The sequence below is a fragment of the Neopsephotus bourkii genome, unplaced genomic scaffold (genome assembly GCF_033783945.1).
Source record: "Neopsephotus bourkii isolate Nb327-2 ecotype Australia unplaced genomic scaffold, CSIRO-AGI_Nbou_v1 NB_740, whole genome shotgun sequence".
Classification (NCBI taxonomy): domain Eukaryota; kingdom Metazoa; phylum Chordata; class Aves; order Psittaciformes; family Psittacidae; genus Neopsephotus; species Neopsephotus bourkii.
The window spans coordinates 478,879-497,082 of record NW_026901238.1 but is presented as its reverse complement, the minus strand read 5'-3'; the positions used below and the strand labels follow the sequence as shown (position 1 = coordinate 497,082).

Genomic DNA, 18,204 nt, shown 5'->3' with positions numbered 1-18,204 from the left:
ACTTTCAGAACCCAAAGATCTAACTGCATTTGCCTTGATTGCCTTGACCCAGTAACCATGGCTTTGCCGTAGTATAGTACTTGCTGCTGTGCAAAGACAGACAGGAGCTTGCCTACCAGCACTGAAACTCCCTTTTCTTCTGAGAAAGGAATGAAAGCAATAATGGAATTAACATAAACCATCAGCTTGGTGGACAGGCAGGGTTTAAGGAATGTAGTTTGATTCTGGTTCAGATGTCACAGTGAACCTTGTGTATGTAAAATATATTCCCTGAAAAAACATCAGTGTAAAGGCAGCCCCTGCTGTGCCACTCGCCTGCCTATGTGGAAGAGAGGTTGGAGTCCTTCTGTGAAGGGAAACTGCTAATACCTATCTCACCTGAACCCAAAAAACATTTCCCTCATTATTTCCCTATAACAATGGTTGTTTACCTTCTGGTTGATGCTCAGGGATGGGTTTTTGCAGCTCATTTCTTTAACACATTCAAAACACTTTACTATCTATAGTCTCCACCCAGATCTACTCTTAGCTTTGACCATATCAGGCTGTTCAAATCTCATTAAACAAGCTATCCTTCCTGCGCAAAGCAATTCATTTTGGTTTTCAAATCATTCTAAATAGTGTTAAAGCAGCATGAGCTCCAGTAGTGTATTGCATGGCACTGCTCAGATTTCTGTTGCAAGCCATATGCTTTAGTGTTACAGCCCAGTAAAAACCCAGCCCTGTGTGAAGCACACCAAAACTTTACTATTTATTGGATTGACAGTGTTCGGTGCTGGCCAAGCAAGGTGACTCCAGAATTCGAAATTTCATGTCAGTGATCTGGATTGCTGCTCTCAAAATTTATTTATCAAGAAAAGCTTGATAAATAAGCTCTCAGCAGCTCATGCCATAGGGCCGTAATTTATTTTATCTGGTCTATCTTCGAATGGTGTGGCATGAGGGTCTTGCCATGCCCCTAATCTCACTCATGCATTCCCTAGCTCTTACTTGGAGCTGGCTCTGGCTTGGGGCTGTCCTCAGGTGAGCTGAACAGCTTACATGACCTACTGAAAACTTGATGGGTTGCAAGGTTAGTCCTCAGCCCAGTTAGTTCTCAGCCCAGCTGACTCACCAACACTTAGCAACAGAGAATGAAGGTGGTATTGACAGGAGCTGTCCCATGGACAGGGTACTGTTCCACAACTTCGGGTGCTGGTTCCTGGCCAGGGCCTGAGCAGAGCTTGAACGCTTGTCTCCTTCCATACAGTTCTCCATCCCTCCTAGAACAGAGAGGTGATTCTTCTGGGAAAGAATCATAAAATCAGGTTTAAATTAAGTGCCCTGAAAAAGGCGTGAAGGCATGTATAATTATGTAATATGTATATATTCCCACAGAGTATATAATAGACCTTCCTTATGAATTGGTCATGGTTCAGTATAATCTTAAAGACAGTTTTGTCAAAGACTCACAAAATTTTGAGACAGCTATTTATGTTTACACATGATAGATTTGTACCAACACAGGACAGCTTATTGCTGAGGAAGCCCATTGTCATGTGACTTTTCCTACTATTTCTCCTTTTACTCTTAATATTATTTGATACTGCATTTTCTTGTACATTGTTAGACTCCTACTTCTGTAATTTCTTTTCTTTGGGGAAATTTTCTTCTGGCACAGCTCACACTCTATTTTGCTCCAGCACCTTCAGCTGTATGGCATTGCTGTCATAACTGTGCTGGGTCCTTGCACTTTTGCTGAAAAAGCGTTCTCTTGCCTGCCCCTTCTGCATGTTAATTGACATTTTCCACTGCTCTTCCAGGCAGATAACTATCCTCACATTTGGCCTCTTCTTTCACAGAGAAAAAAGTGTTTTTTTGGAACTGTCACCTATGTGGTTTGGATGAGCCTGAAATTGGCAGTTGAAGACATAAAATTGCCGAATGCTGCAGAGGTAGTAAGAACAAGGCAGAAAAGTTTGGAGGATTAGTGGGATTCTGATAAAATTCTAGATGGGCAATCAGGAGCTCAGGCCCTTCATAAGGAGGACAAGGGACATGGATGCTGGGGAAAGATAATATTAACTTTTTTGTTGTTATTTTGGCTTCACCTTAGAGGTCATGGGAGAGGTTTGGAGGCTCTGGGGTGATTTCTTGGAGTAGGGTTTGGCTTCAGTGTAGACAAGGAACATACAGCTAACATGGCTGGTAAAAAACAAAGCAGAATAAATTTTAATTACACTGTCTAGTCTTTATTCAATTTCCCCTGCTAAATGCTGTGCACTATCTATGAGCACACCTTTTTCAGAGAGCAGTGCCAGCCTTGGTGCAAAGATTTCAGGTACTGGGGACTCTACTAGACCCTGGGTGAAAAAAGAGTAATTCTTAAACATCTCCTTAGTGGAAGCCCTTCAAGCCTTTGCTAGCTATGCTGTGTCTGCCCTACAGCTTATAAATAATGGCTGAATCTCCAGAAAACTACTTCACTCCTTGAAAGGCAGGTTTTCCAAACTTATGGTTATAGTGGCAGTCCTTGACTGAACTTTTTCTGAGTTGCTGACATTTTTCACAGTTTAATATCAGAATTGACTTTATGAAGACTGCTTATGAAAACAGAATTTCCCTCTTCTATTCTGTTTATTATTCTATCAACACGTGAGGTCACGTGTTACACTAGGAGCAGTAAATGACAACCAAGCAAGCCATGATCACCAAGCTCTCTACCTTGTTTTACATGGCTGACTTGCCCTTGTCCTTTTGGCAGAAATAATTTTGCTTTCTTTGCCATTGTTAAAACACTGAAGAAAATAAGTGTAACATCAAGTTAGGGAGCCTATAGGGATGTTGGGGAGGGACTCTTCATTAGGGACTGTAGTGATAGGACAAGGGGTAATGGGTTAAAACTTAAACAGGGGAAGTTTAGATTGGATATAAGGAGGAAATTCTTCCCTGTTAGGGTGGTGAGGCACTGGAATAGGTTGTCCAGGGAGGTTGTGAATGCTCCATCCCTGGCAGTGTTCAAGGCCAGGTTGGACAAGGACTTGGGTGATATGGTTTAGTGTAAGGTGTCCCTGCCCATGGCAGGGGGATTCGAACTTGATGATCTTAAGGTCCTTTCCAACCCTAACTATTCTATGATTCTATGATCCTAAGTTTCTACAGTAAAGGTAAATCTCATGTTCCACAGTGATTTTGCATTTAAAATTACTGTGAGATGGATGTTTTGAAATGCATTTAGTAGATAATGCGTGATTTGAATATAATAAATACATTTTAAGATGATTTAATAAATATCTAATGAAATATAGCAACACCAATAATAAAATATTGCAAAAATTAAGTTATATTTTTGTTTAATTCAACTCTTTTATTATCAAAGTTTAATAAACCAAAACCAAATCAATTATACAATATTACTAATGAAATTAATAAAATATTAACATTAATTAATAAAAGTAATAATATTTAATATTAACACCTATAGTGCACAGCCCCACATCCCCTTTACTTGCACATGATCCCTTATAGCTCCTGCTGTCTGCATCAGATGCCAGGGAAGCCCCAGAAGATAAATTTCAGTGTGTCTGGCCAAGTAAGGGGAGGACAATTTTCCCTTTCAGATACAGTCAGGTAATGGAACTGGATTTGAAAAGCTATTTCTGTACCTGATGCGCATGAAGCCTGGTCAGAGATCTGAGCTGTGAGGTAGGGAATTGCATTGGAAAGGTTCTGTCATTGACAAACCTGTCCTAGAAATTCCATTGCAAATTTTGAATTCCAGATTTCCCATCGAATTCGTGCTTATTTATTTGTGCAGGTAAACACACACATAGTCAAAGCCGATGCCTCAAAGGAAGGATAAGCACATCCTAGCAGCTAAGCGGTATGAGCAGATTCATGCACAGTCTGCCAGGAGAAGGGAATGCAGAGCACACGTGCAGAATGACCTGAAGCAAGCAAGCTGTCACAGTGTTTATGGAAACAGTGTGCTCTGCCGTACAACATGTCCCAGTGGAGGGGTAACTCTGATGGCTCTCTTCAGGGAAAGGCTAGAGATATTAATGTGAACTAAGCTAACTCAATGAATCACAGAAGCACTGCTTAAGAAGGGGAAGCAGAAACATGCATCCTCTCTTCCATTAAGCAGGTGTGATTTAATGGACTGGAGACTCTGTCCCTTGCTGCACTCATAGCACCATCAAAGCGCAAACAGTTGCCATTTATTATTGCATTACAGTGCAAAGATACTCAATCTCCCTGTGCAGGGGCTGTGGAGATGCAGAAAGCTGATGCAGCTCCTTCTCATCGTTGTCCTTCAGACACAGTAAAGCACAGCTGTATTATAGTGACTTTAATGTGGTGGCGTCCCTTCCACTGTGCTGTCTCCTCTCAGCTCTGTTCTCAACACAGACTAACTTGTCCTGAAGCTGAGCAAGGTGAGGATCTCGGGGGTTAATGACCCAGCGTGCCACCAGTGCTATGCTGCATCACACAGTGCATCCAGGCAGCATCAAGTGGGTGACACAACCTGTCTGCCTGCAGTCCCAGACGCAGCCAGGGAACATGGCCCAAGCTTGCTTAATTATCTCAGATACCCAAGACACAGGTATCCGGGGCTCTCTCATCTTGCTCAGAGATGATGTTTTTGCCCAGACCCCAGCTGCAGGCTCTGTCTCTTTAGGAACTGGGGTGGGTGTGTTCCCTGGCTACTTCAGCCTGTGGTACACTAAAAATGCAGCTGGGTCAAAAGATGGTGAGCTCAGATTTGGTACTTTGATTTTGCTCCCGCAGCTGTTAGAAGAGAGGCTGAGGGGATATCCTTGGTGCCACAGACAGCCTTGGAGAGGACTCATCCTGGGGCTGAGTAGACCCAGGTTACCTGGGTGGATTTGCAACTGTGCAGCTGCTGTAGGAGCAGTGGCACTGACTTCACAGTGACCTGGAGTCCTTTTATTGAAAAGACCAAAAGGAGAATGGACTGTATGTACCAAAGTGGGATATTTTTCATTTTCATTCTGAAAGCCTGCTCCTTGCAGCAGTTAATTAGGTGCCCTGACACAGGGTTTGCACAGGGCTACATGCAAGGAAGTCACTGCTGTCACCTTCGCCACATCCAGGCAGCTGCATTTCAGGCACTGCTCACAGCAAAACTGTCCTGCTGATTACAAGCTCCCTGATAAGCTTCTGTCATCAATCCCACAGGAGCATCACCTATTTTACTGCCCAACTGCCTACAGCCTGGGATCCAGGCACCTTCCAGAGGTGTGGGGCCATGGAAGAAATGGCTTTGTTAGGACTAAAGGATACATGCAGCAGCGTATAGTGTGGTGCCAGGGGTGGCTAGGATTGTCATTTTGGACACGAAGGAACAGTGTGTATATCTCATAGTAAGACCTTTCCTGGATGTCCTGTCATGGAGCTACAGCCATTTCATGGCAGGACAGTTGAGAAGAACAGACATCAGTCATTAGCCCAGATTTCCCCACCTTGACTTGAGGCTGGAGCAGGGTTAAAGTGAAAATCATATGCAGGTTTGGAAGCCTAAACTGAAGTATCTGCTTTGCAGCCTCTCAATGCCCTGACAGCTGGGTGCTTCCTGGGGAGGAACGGCTGGTAATTAGATGTTAGGTAACATTTGGGGGAGTTTGTTTTACAGATTTTTTAAGCTACTGCAGTTAAAAATAAATAAATACTGAAGGGCAATTTTAACAGCGTGATTCTAATTTGTTTAATCAGATTATGTTGTTTTCTTCTCTGCTGCCTTCTAATTTGGATATATGAAAATGAAATTAATATTAAATTCTCATTTTTATTCAGATTTAATGAGATGACTGGAATGGCTTGCCAGAACATAGCTGTCTTTTAAAGGTGGCTAAACATTGCATCCTGAAAGTTGTATCTTGGGAGGACTTTATCATCAGCTGAAGTTTCAGAAAATGACCCAAAAGATTGATTTTGTTCCTAATCATGTCAGAATCATGATGTCAGCAGTTAATACAGGAATGTATTACACAAGATTTAGCAGGATTAAAGAGCAATATAAGAAGCAGAGTTTGGTTTGTGGGTTTTGTTGTGTTTTTTTGTGTTTTGTTTTTTCTTTAAATTGCTGCAACATACCACAGCAAGGAAGGAATAACGCCTTGCTTCACCCAGGCCTTGGCTGCAGGTGGCTTGGGAGCAGCTCAGTCTGTTCATGGACCAGCTCCCTTTCTTCTCCCAGTACATCCCTGCCCCAGGCTGCAGCAGCTTTCCTGTCCTGCCTGCAGCCTGACCTTTTCTCCCAGCAGTGATGTTGGTCTAGTGGAAGGTGTCCATGCCTGGGCTAGGGGGCTTGGCACTAGATGAGCTTTAAGATCCCTTCCAACCCAAAACATTCTGTGATTGTGTGATTCTGTCTTACATGAGGCAGTTCCAGGTATGGAGAGCAGAGAGCAGGACTCCCTCCTCCTGAAGGGACATCGTCCCCTTTGAGCTGCAGCGTGGTGCTGCCTTACTCACATTGACCATGAGTTATCAAGCTCCTGGAGCACCAGGACATGGACCTGTGTGTCGCATAATCCTTGTCTCCATCAACCCCTTTGGCAATCTGACACAGGTCTGGAGTGCTGAGAGATAATATTTAAATTCTTTAAAGTTGTAATTATCTTCAAAGTAGCTTTTGTGTTGGACACAAGAGTCTTCTGTTTTCTTTATCCAGATTGAAACCTGATTATCTGGCAAAGCAAAGCTTTGCAGTGGAAATTCTTATTCCTGGAAGTTGGACAAAACAGAGAGAAGAGGAAAGTCATTAAAGCAGTTGTACATTGCAAAATTAAAGCGTACCTGCTGGTAACAACTGTGTTTGAATTTGGCCAACTGCTTTAGACTAAGTGATAACCAAATTATACCTGCTTCAGGCTGTTGCAAATTCTGCTAGTAGGGGGTAGGCTGGAATGGATTAGCTTACATCCCGTTTTGTGGGCATCATTAGAAGGTCTGAGTTCTTCAGTGCTGATTTCATCTCTGCAATGCAGCCTTGAAATAGGGAGAGAAAGGTGCTGTGTTTTCTTCAAATGATTCACTCTGCTGTCACATTTTCTTATCTCTTGTTCTTGCATGTTTAACACTGGCAATCTGCAGCCATAAACAGCAGGTTTATAGCTGCAATCAAACAGATTCTTCCCGCTGGAAAAAAATATTCCAAAACTTCAAGGGTTGAGCTCTGCCCTCCCAGGCATGTCTTTGGCTCAATGATTTCATTGCAAACGGGCATATGGAGCCAGAGCCTGGGCTGGTACATCCAGATTTATGTGAAGCACTGTACATCATTCTCCAGTTTCAACCAGAATGCTGCAGATCTTGGCACAGAGCATCCCAAAGCAGAAGGGGGTGGTGAGTGACAGCTTGATACATTCCTGTCATGAGCTGCTTCTGCACATGGGCTTGATTGGAAGGAATATTTATTGGTTAACTCTGGTTATATTGTACCACTCTGCACACACACTGTGGTAATTATTTTGGGTATTCAACAGATGACTTCTTTTTAAATTCACTGAGTAGTACTTTACCTGATTATCTTCATTGTGAATCCAGACTTGTCTATATGATAACATTTCCCACTCAGTCAACACATGCCTCTAACTTGTAATTATCTTTGAAAATGTTTTCATAATGTACAACCCTTAACCTTTTTTTATGTGTTGATTTATTTCCTCCAAGTTAAACCCTGATGTTTAATTTCCTGGTTTTGCTATTAACATCTCCTGCTAGAGAAAATAATTTAACTAAAATTTCATGGGAAAATGAATCAAAACATGATGATATTTACATGTGGCCTTTTAATCATTTCAAACCTAGAGAAGGTTTTGATTTAAAATTACAGTAATTTTATTTCAATTGTTCTTGGTATTATCTTCAAACATAATTAGGAATATCACATAATTAACTGACTGGCAGCTTCTTCTATAAGCAGTAAATACCTAAGATATACAAAAATACCAAATGCTGTTTCAGAAACCAGGTTTTTACAATGTTTCAGTAACAGGGAATTTGGATCAATAGCCTTTGCTTATCGCTTAGAGTCACAAGCAATGGCCAAAAAGCAGGGCACTGAGGTGCCATTTGGCCCTCTGCAAGCTCTAACGACTCTTCTCACGTTGTTCTCTTGTTCTCTTCTCTGGCTTCATAACACACTGAGCCCCACTAGAGGAATGAGGTTCTGCAGGCTAACATTCCCTAACATAACCCAACATATGCAACATGAAAGAGGTGTAGAAGGAGCACCAAAGGGCCTTTGCTGACCCTGACTCACCTCCCCTGGGACCTCCACTCCCGGCCCCTGTGCCCAAGAGAAGGATATTTTCCTCATCTTATCCAAAAGACCCTTCTTGAAAGTAGGTAACTGTGCTACCAGTGATATTGAAATCTGTTTTTTTTCCATTCAATTGCCTTTTCAAATCAGTGTTCTTTGCCCATCAGCACTTCTCCCCAGTGAGGTCTGCCATGTCAGGATCTATCTATCCATTTATTCATTTCCTGGGTCTGCTGCACATTTAGAGTTTGAGTGATGCTCTGAATGCAGCCAATGTAAACACAGCTGGTAGGACTTCATAAAAAGTGAAACATGCTCAGTTCATCCAAATCTCAATCAGCTTTCATCATTGTTGCACCAGAGTGCTAAAACACAGCCGGTGCTGGGCCCAGTACCTATCAAAGCAGACTTGGACGGATGACCCTAAATTTACCATCTATGAATCTAATAAAAAAATGTTGTTACACTTAAATGCATTAGTGGTCATGATAATGAAATTTTATTTACCATTTCCAAGAAAACTTTAACTTTTAGAGATACTCCTGGAACAAGCAGATCAGCTGAATCGCTAGGCTCTATGAAAGCTGCAAAGCAGCAAAGAAAAGGCTCTGGTGCAGATACACTCTGTGTTGGGATACATTGTTCATTCAGACCCATTTTGCTACCGCTTTTGGGGTTTTCCTTTGCTGGTATGCAGCAGAATATGCTGAAGGTTCAGAGAGGTAGTTAAAAGCTGTCCCCATGCCCTTTGTGTACATCCTTGTGTACACCCTGTGGCTTTTTGTGGCCATGCCCTCCTCTGAATGCATCTCTGACATCCCAGTCCTGCACTTCGGCAGGGTCCCCACTGTACTCTTTCGGGATGACTTTGCAGCAGTTCCCTTCCCTGGCAAGAGCTTCCCCAAACCCATCTTCTGGGGCAGGTGGTGAGGCCCTGGCATAGGTTGCCCAGGGAAGCTGTGGCTGCCCCACCCCTGGCAGTGTTCAAAGCCAGGTTGGACAGGGCTTGGAGCAACCTGGTCTGGTGGAAGGAGACCCTGCCCATGGCATGGGGTTGGAACTGGAGGGTCTCTAAGGTCCCTTCCAACCCAAACCATTCTATGGTTCTATGATTCTATAACTGGGGCTGCTGCTTTCCAGTGAGACTTCTAACTGGGGTCTGCACACTCCCCAGGTGATTGACTGCCTCTCACTCCACCCCATGCCTTTGCTTTCCTGATGTCCTTCTCTGGCTTCTCTCCTTCACCTCCGATTCCCACTTTTTCTCTGCTTAAAACATCTGGTGGCTCATATGACAAGTTTGCCCTAACTCTGCTTTATGTCCTTTAGGATGTGCTTTTTCTATTGCATCTCTCTTCCTCCACCAGTATTTCTCTACCCTTTTCTCACTTCCAGACTCTTACTCCATTTATACTTTCTCTTTTTAAAATGAGTCTGTGTTTATACAGCACCTAACATAATGCACCATCCCCTGGACATCCTCCAGATAGTACTGTAATGCAAGTGTATTGTCATTACTGGTTTTACCCCTAATGGTTACAATGCTACTCAATAACGTACCTTAAGATGCAATTTACTCCCCTTCTTCTTCCTAGTAATATGCTGACGCACTGATCCATAAAACTTATGAGAAATATTTATAAAGGTGACAGCCCTGACAGAGAGAATTAAATCACAATACGAGAATGTGCCAATTAAGTAGATTATGAAGTTCAAAGCAAAAAAGCGACAAAAACAGATGAAGAACTATCACAGCTGAGAAAAACAAGCATATGAGAAAGAATTAGAGCTACAAATTTCCTATATGTGACAAAGACAGAAAGAGGAAAAATTTGTGTCATGTGACAGGTAGGCAAGAAGTGAGTGGTAAGCACCATGTCATAATATCTTATACATGAGCGATCCTTACTGCAGCAGCTGTTGTTTAGGAAAGAAGTGCTCTTGTGGCATAGAAAATAGATAATGAAGCAGCAAAAAAAAATGCAGCAGAGGTGCTTTATTTATTTATTTATTTTGGCATAAGATACATACTTGTTGACTGGGAAAAGATAGGCACAGCAAAGTGTCCATCCCACGTTTGTGATGAGTCTGTGCTCTCCTATCATCCTAAACTGCACACACCTTCTGCCTTGGTGAGCAAGATTCATTTTGGTGAGGCCATAGCAGAACAGCTTTACGAAGAGATTTTTACCAAAACAGACATGATTGTGACAGACTTAATCATAGAATCATAAAATGGTTCAGGTTGGAAGGGACCTTAAAGATAGTTTAGTTCCAACCCCAATGCCGTGGGCAGGGACACCTTCCACTAGACCTTAAGCTACCTTCCAGTACTTAAAGGAGCTGGTAAGAAAGATGGAGAGAGGTTTTCTACAAGGGTCTGTAGGGACAGAACAAGGGCGAATGGCTTTAAACTATCAAAGATTAGGTTTAGATTAGATATTAGGAAGAAGGTCTTCACTATGGGTTTGATGAAGCACTGGCACAGGTTGTTCAGAGCAGCTGTGGCTGCCCCTGCAGCACTGCTCTGCATGAAAGCAGAGGGTGGCAGAAGAGCAGTTCTCTTTCTAACTCTTTTTTGCCCATACTGATGATGATGAACTGGTGCAGAGCAAAAGTACTGACTAGCACTTGCTTTTGTTCAGACACAGGTTAGGAGCCAGCCGTGCTCTGCAGTATGTTTCTCCTGGTGCTGACCATTATGGACTGTAATTGTGTAGGCTGCAGTGTTTGTCTGGGAAAGCCCGATTAATGTACTCAAGGGGTTCCTATATAATGCAGTTGCATCTGCTGGAGTTGCAAGGAGATAAATGATTTTGTTCTGTAACAGAGGAGTTGTCACCACACTGGTTCTGCTTTTACCAGCTGGTATGGATGCAGTTGGTAGCAAATTGTACAGAGGATTTAGGGAGACATTTTCAATATCCATCCAAGAATGAAATGTAAGGCTGGTATATGTTTACTGCCAGGCTCAACTGCATATTTTGTGCAAGCACAATTAACAGAAACTAAGGGCATCCTCCCAAACTTGATGATCCATTAACCACTGAATAATAAAAAATGTAAAACGTGAAAAACAAATGGAAAAGCCTAATTTAGTTGTGAATAGGGGTTGTTAAAAGGTGGCAGTTGGTTCCTCCAGCAGGATATTGGTCCAATACTATTTCTTCTTGTGCTGCATCAGAGACACAGTGTTTCATGCAGTGAAGAGACGCAGCACGAACTTCAGATATGCTTTGTTTGCTTATGACTTCAATCCCGTGGGGAATTAAGGATTAAATAATTGGATTGTTACCAACAGTTTGTTTTAAAAGAGAAAAAAATGTTTGGGACCAGTCTGCAAGTTTTTATTTATATTATTGATTTATACAAAGGTACCATCCTTCAGGAGTTCCTAACTGGGGTCTTTTATTCCCAAACCTCCCACACAAACCTATACAAACATTGTAAAGCATACCAGTCCAGAGAAGATGTCCAAGAGAGTTTTTTCTGTAATGTCAGCTGCATCATAAGCTCACCGAGCAGCTCAGAACATCCAAAGCTGTGCAGGACGTGATGGCACAAAGCAGCTCTAAGCCTGGTCCTCAGCATGCATTGCTGGCCTCCACTTCTTCCAGCAACCAGCACTTAAGAACAGCAGTAGATTGGATGTGGCATATGGATTTAAATAATACATGCCTTAAAACCCACACACGCTCAAACTCATATCTCCTTGTGCATCATACTAGTTTTATCTGCAAGTTTTTCATTACAGAATACAATGGCTTGCATGAAAATAGAATAGTTGTGAATTTAAAGCCACTGTAGGACTTTACATGTGGGCTTCAGTGTTATAAAGCACCCTATCTCACAATAAAAAGCTGTTATTATATGGGTCTATGCCAGCTCACTGGGTTAGCTGTCCTGTTACCTTCAATCAGCCCCAGACCTGCCAGCATGCAAACAGCAATGGGGTGACCAGGGCCTGGTGCTGGAGGTGGTACTCTGGATATCACAGGAGCCTGGAGGCAATTTTAACAGGAGAAAAAGAAAGTCTGAGTGGAATTTCTGCTTCTAGGTTGGTTGGTTGGTTGGTTTTGGTTGGTTGGTTTTGGTTGGTTGGTTTGGTTGGTTGTGTTTTAATTAATTATCTAGATGTACTAAAATTTGCCTGTCAATTTCATGATAGAAACATGGTTCTTGAGGCTAATTTTGTCACTAGAAGGAAGAGTATAAAGCAACTGCGAACACACTTGATGGTTATACATGAAGGTTTGTAACTCTTCATTTCTGACAGCTGGAGTTTCTAGATTTTTCACTGGAAACTCATTTGTGCATAAAATTTAATTATTTCTTGGAATAGACTCTGACAGAGTGAACTAAAATAAGTGACCTCAAAGATACTCAAAGATACCTAAATGTTGTGCTTCAGGAGATAATATTTCAATTTTTCTCAATGTAACACCCAATGAAGTGTTAATATTCATTCAATCTTTTATTACCCATCAAGTGAAAATAAGAAACTGGAAAAAGAATATTTGGAAGCACTCTTTACCGGTGCAGCAGTGGCCTACTTGGTTCAGTTTCATAATTGGGTCTAAATAAGTGCGTACCCTATACCTGTGTTCAACAACACTATCTTCTTGCCCAGAACTGAAAAAAAATAACTACACAAATCTGAAAACTGGTGCTCAAGGGAAGGTTTTCTCTGTGTCTTATGCCCCCTTTACTGCAGTCGCAGTCACCAGGCAGCAGCTCCCTGATCTCATTCTCTAGTCTCTATCATCTCTGGAGCATCCCAAGCTCTTGTGAAGTGCTGTAGCCCCGTCCCTGCACCAGCAAGCTCCCCGTTGCCCTAGGTAGAGAGAATACAGCCCTGCCCCTGTACAAGGTGCTAGGCAGCGATGTCTGCCTAGGTACTGGGGGCTGTGCTGAAACTGTTGCTCAGGAGCAAAGCAAACCTTTGCCTCACTCTCTTGTTCTTAGAACACTCAAGGCAGAAGTGTCTGGCTCATAAGGCTGCACCAGGACATGATGTGACTGTGGAGCCCCTTGCCAGGAGCCAGCAGAACATGAATCTGCATGTCACTGTGAGCCGCAGTCTGCTCCCCTCCCAGAGTAACAACTTTCATCCTCAATGTGCTGTGGCTCATAAGGGGTTAACTGGGATCTCAGTCAACTTTGGAGCACGCTGCTGTGTGTGGCTGTCCTGGGTTCGGCAGTAGCAGTCATTTTTCTCCTTCTTAGTAGCTGGTGCAGTGCTGTGGTTTTGACTCTCAGCCTGAGAACAATGCTGATAACACCGATGTTTTTAGTTGTTGCTGAGTCATGTTTACTCTGACCAAGGACTTTCTGAGTCTCATGCTCTGACAAGGAGGGGAAGCCAGGAGGAAGCAGAGACAGGACACCTGACCCAAAGTAGCCAAAGAGGTATTCCATACCACAGCGCATCATGCCCAGTATATAAACTGGCAGCAGTTCCCTGGAAGGGCAAGATCACTGCTCAGGTCATGCTGGGTATCAGTTGGCGGGTGGTGAGCCGTTGTATTCTCTTCTCTTGCTATTTCCTTTATCATTATTATTACTGGTGGCAGCAGCAGTGGTTTGTGTTATACCTTGGTTACTGGACTGTTCTTATCTCAACCCATGGAGTTACATTCTTCCGATTCTCCTTCCCATCCCTCCAGGAGCAGGGGGAGGAAAGGGTGGGAGTGAGTGAGTGGCTTCATGGTTCTGGGTTGCCAGCTGAGCTTAAACCACGACAGTGGCACATGAGCTACAGCCTCAGGGCACATGGTGTCATCAGCTGCAAAATTGTCAATGATTTATCCATTAAATTAACAGCTGTGAATGGCAAACAGAAATGGGAGAAAGGGAAGATTTGCAACAATTTTATTTTCAGCTTCTAGCACATAAAAGGGCCTACAAGAAATCTGGAGAGAAACTTTTGATAAGGGCCTGTAGGGATAGGACAAATGGTAATGGGTTTAAATTCAGAGGCTAGATCTATATTACATCTTAAGCAGAAGTTCTTCCCTGTGAGGGTAGTGAGGCCCTGGCACAGGTTGCCCGGAGAAGCTGTGGTTGCCCCATCCCTGGCAGTGTTCAAGGCGAGATTGGATGGGGCTTGGAGCAACCTGGTCTAGTGGAAGGTGTCTCTGCCCATGGCAGGGTGTTTGAACTGGATGATCTTTGAGGTACCTTCCAACACAAACCATCCTGTGATTCTATGATTCTAAATTATTCTGATCTGGGTAGTCTTAGTGTTCACATGGGCCAGCTGTTGCCATGAGTATTCATCTGTCCTTGCTCTGGAGGTTGAATAAAGACCTAATACTATCAAGTGGTGTTTCTGAGCTGTCCCTGTGACACCAAACCTTATGTACCTTGCCCAAGTGCTAAAGTAACCCCTGCCTGCAGAGGTGCACAGTCCACTGCCCTGAGCGTCTCCCAGGCTTCACCAAGCTGGCCAATATGAAAGGATCAAAAGAAGGAGTTCTGGTGGTTTAATTTAGCATGGTGAGCATGTTCCACTTCTGGCAATATAGTGCTGCAATACAATTGGGAAGAAAATCATGCAAAACTTCACATGGAAGCTGAAAATACAGATAACGCTAATGGCATTAACAACTGTCCCACAAATTAAGAAGTGATTATGTTAGAGAAACATGATAAGAACAGAAGAGAGACCCCTAAAAAGGAAGAAGTCCAGTGTTTTAAGCTTTAAAGGACCCAAATAGATACTGAGTGAAAGAAACCTCAAAGGGCATTGGGAATTACAAGATGCAATATAGTCCTAGGGCAAACTATGTGGTTTAAAGAACAGCAGATGTTTTACTGCAGTGACAATGATGGAAAAATTATTAAAGAAAAAACTAAAATTCTGAACAAAATTAAAATCAGTGGGGACAAGAGAGATAATTAAAAAGACATTGGAAGTAGTAATTTCATTAATAAGTAGAGTAATACTTGAAAACCATGGTGTGATGCTTGGAGAGCCTATAGGTGTTACAGTATCTGTTTGCTACTATGAAGCAGGGAGATGCCCTATCAGCAGCACCACCTGTAGCTTGTCCAGAAAGAGACACAGAGCAAAACAGAAAGCACATTTGCAAACATATCCTTTTGCTCCAGAAAATAAATAGGTAAGAATGAACTCAACTTCAGATCACTTTGTAAGACATTCAAAGATGTATTATCAGAAGCATGATAATGGCTTATGATGGGCTGTTATTTACTAAGACATACATTTATCAAAGTAATATCACCTAATAGGCATCTTCATTGAAATCTTCAGTGAATTATGTTCAGTCCTGTTCAATGCCTTAACTGTAGCTGATCCAAACAAAAGCTTGCAGAAAAGGGAGGATGAAGATGCACTCTAAGCATTACAGCTTAGTGGCACAGTATTCCTGAAGACTTAAATAAGCAAAAATGCAGAAGGACATAAACATTTCTCAAGCTCCAGGCAAGGGCTATCACACTGAGTGATTCTCTGCATTAGTGTTGTTATGTACAATCACTGTAAGATGTTGTGGTTCAGGCACATTATTGGGTTAAATTTGATGCTCGCCTCTCCCGTTCACAGGGACTGGTGCTCAAGAGCCTCTGTCTTACTCCAGTACCCCAGGCTCGGCTTTTCTATGTTTAAAACCTGATAAGGATCTGTTAAATAAGGACCAAATATGAGACTTGCATATGAAACAGGTGACCCCAGCCTAAAGATGAAGCTCATGACATTGATGCCAAATGTCACGGGTAACTAATGAAATGCTGTTTCCAGAGCATGCTGACATGCAGAACAGCTTTCTGTCTGTTCTGCTTCTGTTCTGCAGGCATGAAATACATCACAGGTTCCACAGCAACATGATAGTTGCTTGACATGGTTTTTAAACATTTTAATCTGATTTCTATGCAATTAGAATTGAAAAATTTGCCTTTGCTATTAATTCATATTATATTATAGTCATTTTGTCATACGCCACTTTTAAAGGAAAAAAAATAACAAAAAGCCCTTGTTGACTGCTTCTTTACCTATTTTTTTCTATTAAGAGACTAATAATCTGGGTATGTAGACAGTTACCAGATGCAAAAGTCTTATGATTCACAGATTGATGGAAGAATATTAACAAAGAGCATCATGTTTTATCCAGGCACTTACTGTTTTAGGTGCTGCAGGTTACCTGATTTTTATGATAAAAATCTTTCTAGTCAAAACAAGTGTGTAAAAGTAAACAAAGTTTAAAGCATTATTATATTTTCTATTCATCTTGCATGATGAGTGTTCCAGGAAGAAAACTGAACTATCAGTTCTTTACAATTTCAGGGAAAATAGTGTATTGTGTGAGAATATGGTAAACTTGAATAGGAGTTAAATTGGCTGTTTACGCCAGCTTTGTGTTTCCACTGAGTTGTGAATACTCTGCTTCATTCCAGTGTGAACGTAGCTTCTCCCAGCTGTGTTTAAAATTACATATGCATTCTATTTTGCAAGTAATCCATACTGAAATTGTATTTCAGAAGAAAAATGAGAATATGAGACACAATTTAACATTGATGCATAATGAAATAAGACTTTACCACATCTTTAATGGTTCCTGATTCACTGAGCGCAGATTTAGGAATTACACTGCATTTTGGTCTCAAAGCTACTTTGAAATTGCTTAAAACCAGAAAAGATTTGCCAAGTAACTAAGAAGAAATATGGACTTCTGAATTAACATTATTCCTATCTGACTGTTAAAATACAGCTGCGATTCATGTGTTGAGCTCTGAGCAACTATTCAGTGAGCATACGTCTAAAAATTCATTTAATCTGAGTCTATTTAAAAAGTTCCTAGGAAATGGACTCTAGGGAACAGACTTTGCATTGGCAAGGAGATGTATTGAATGATCTAATACACCTTTCCACTTTTACTTTCACTGGTTCTTTCATAGGAAGCAACTTGTTGAAAAAATGCATGTGTGCTGGTATCCTCAACATAAAAAGGACATGGAACAAGTTGGAACAAGTCCAGAGGAGGGCCACGAGGATGATCAGGGGACTGGATCACCTCCTGTATGAAGATAGTCTGAGAAAGTTGGGGCTGTTCAGCCTGGAGAAGAGAAGGCTGCGTGGAGACTTCAGAGCAGCCTTCCAGTACCTGAAGGGGGCATATAGGGATGCTGGGGAGGGACTCTTCATTAGGGACTGTAGTTATAGCACAAGGGGCAATGGGTTCAAACTTAAACAGGGGAAGTTTAGATTGAATATAAGGAAGAAGTTCTTTACTGTGAGGGTGGTGAAGCACTGGAATGGGTTGCCCAAGGAAGTTGTGAATGCTGCATCCCTAGCAGTGTGCAAGGCCAGGTTGGGCAGAGCCTTGGGTGACATGGTTTAGTGTGAGGTGTCCCTGCCCATGGCAGGGGTGTTGGAACTAGATGATCTTAAGGTCCTTTCCAACCCTAACTATTCTATGATTCTATAATGCTCAAGTTTTGCAAGCAGTTAGAGATATGGCATTCATCACCAACTTCATATACACATGATGAAAAAGAACTGTTTCAGCATCCAACCTAGACACTGTTATTAGCGGAAGTTCCCTCTTTTAGGTTTCTTTCTGTTCTGATACACTTATTAAACCAAAGTCAGAGTGAAGATGTAGCAAATAAAAAATGGAAGCGACAAATCTTATTTCTGTCTTATACATGATGACAGGAGTGGAAGTCCATTGGTTTGCCACTGCAGAGATGCTGCCCCTAACGCAGACCTGCTGTTGGACTTCTTATTCTTTCCAAGATAAGAACCATGTCCTTGTAATTCCTGCCTCTGCACATGGAGGAAGGGAGAAGGGGACTGTTGAGATTTGGGAAGCTCTGTGAGGAACATCTGTCCAAGGAAGCTCTTGGTCACAGGGAATAAGCTGCAAGTGAAAGCTCACCATACATACTGACTCCTGAAAATAGGGGTCTTCGAC

At 42.2% G+C, this 18,204-nt stretch overlaps 1 long non-coding RNA gene across 1 annotated transcript in view; it reads left to right on the top strand.

Moving 5' to 3' along the window:
- The window catches only part of LOC133212796 (uncharacterized), a 233,388-nt gene extending 215,666 nt beyond the window's left edge, over positions 1-17,722 (top strand). The window contains exon 2 of the long non-coding RNA XR_009725612.1: positions 17,582-17,722. This is a non-coding gene — a long non-coding RNA (uncharacterized LOC133212796). The remainder of the gene's footprint in view (positions 1-17,581) is intronic.
- Positions 17,723-18,204: the final 482 nt, after the last annotated feature.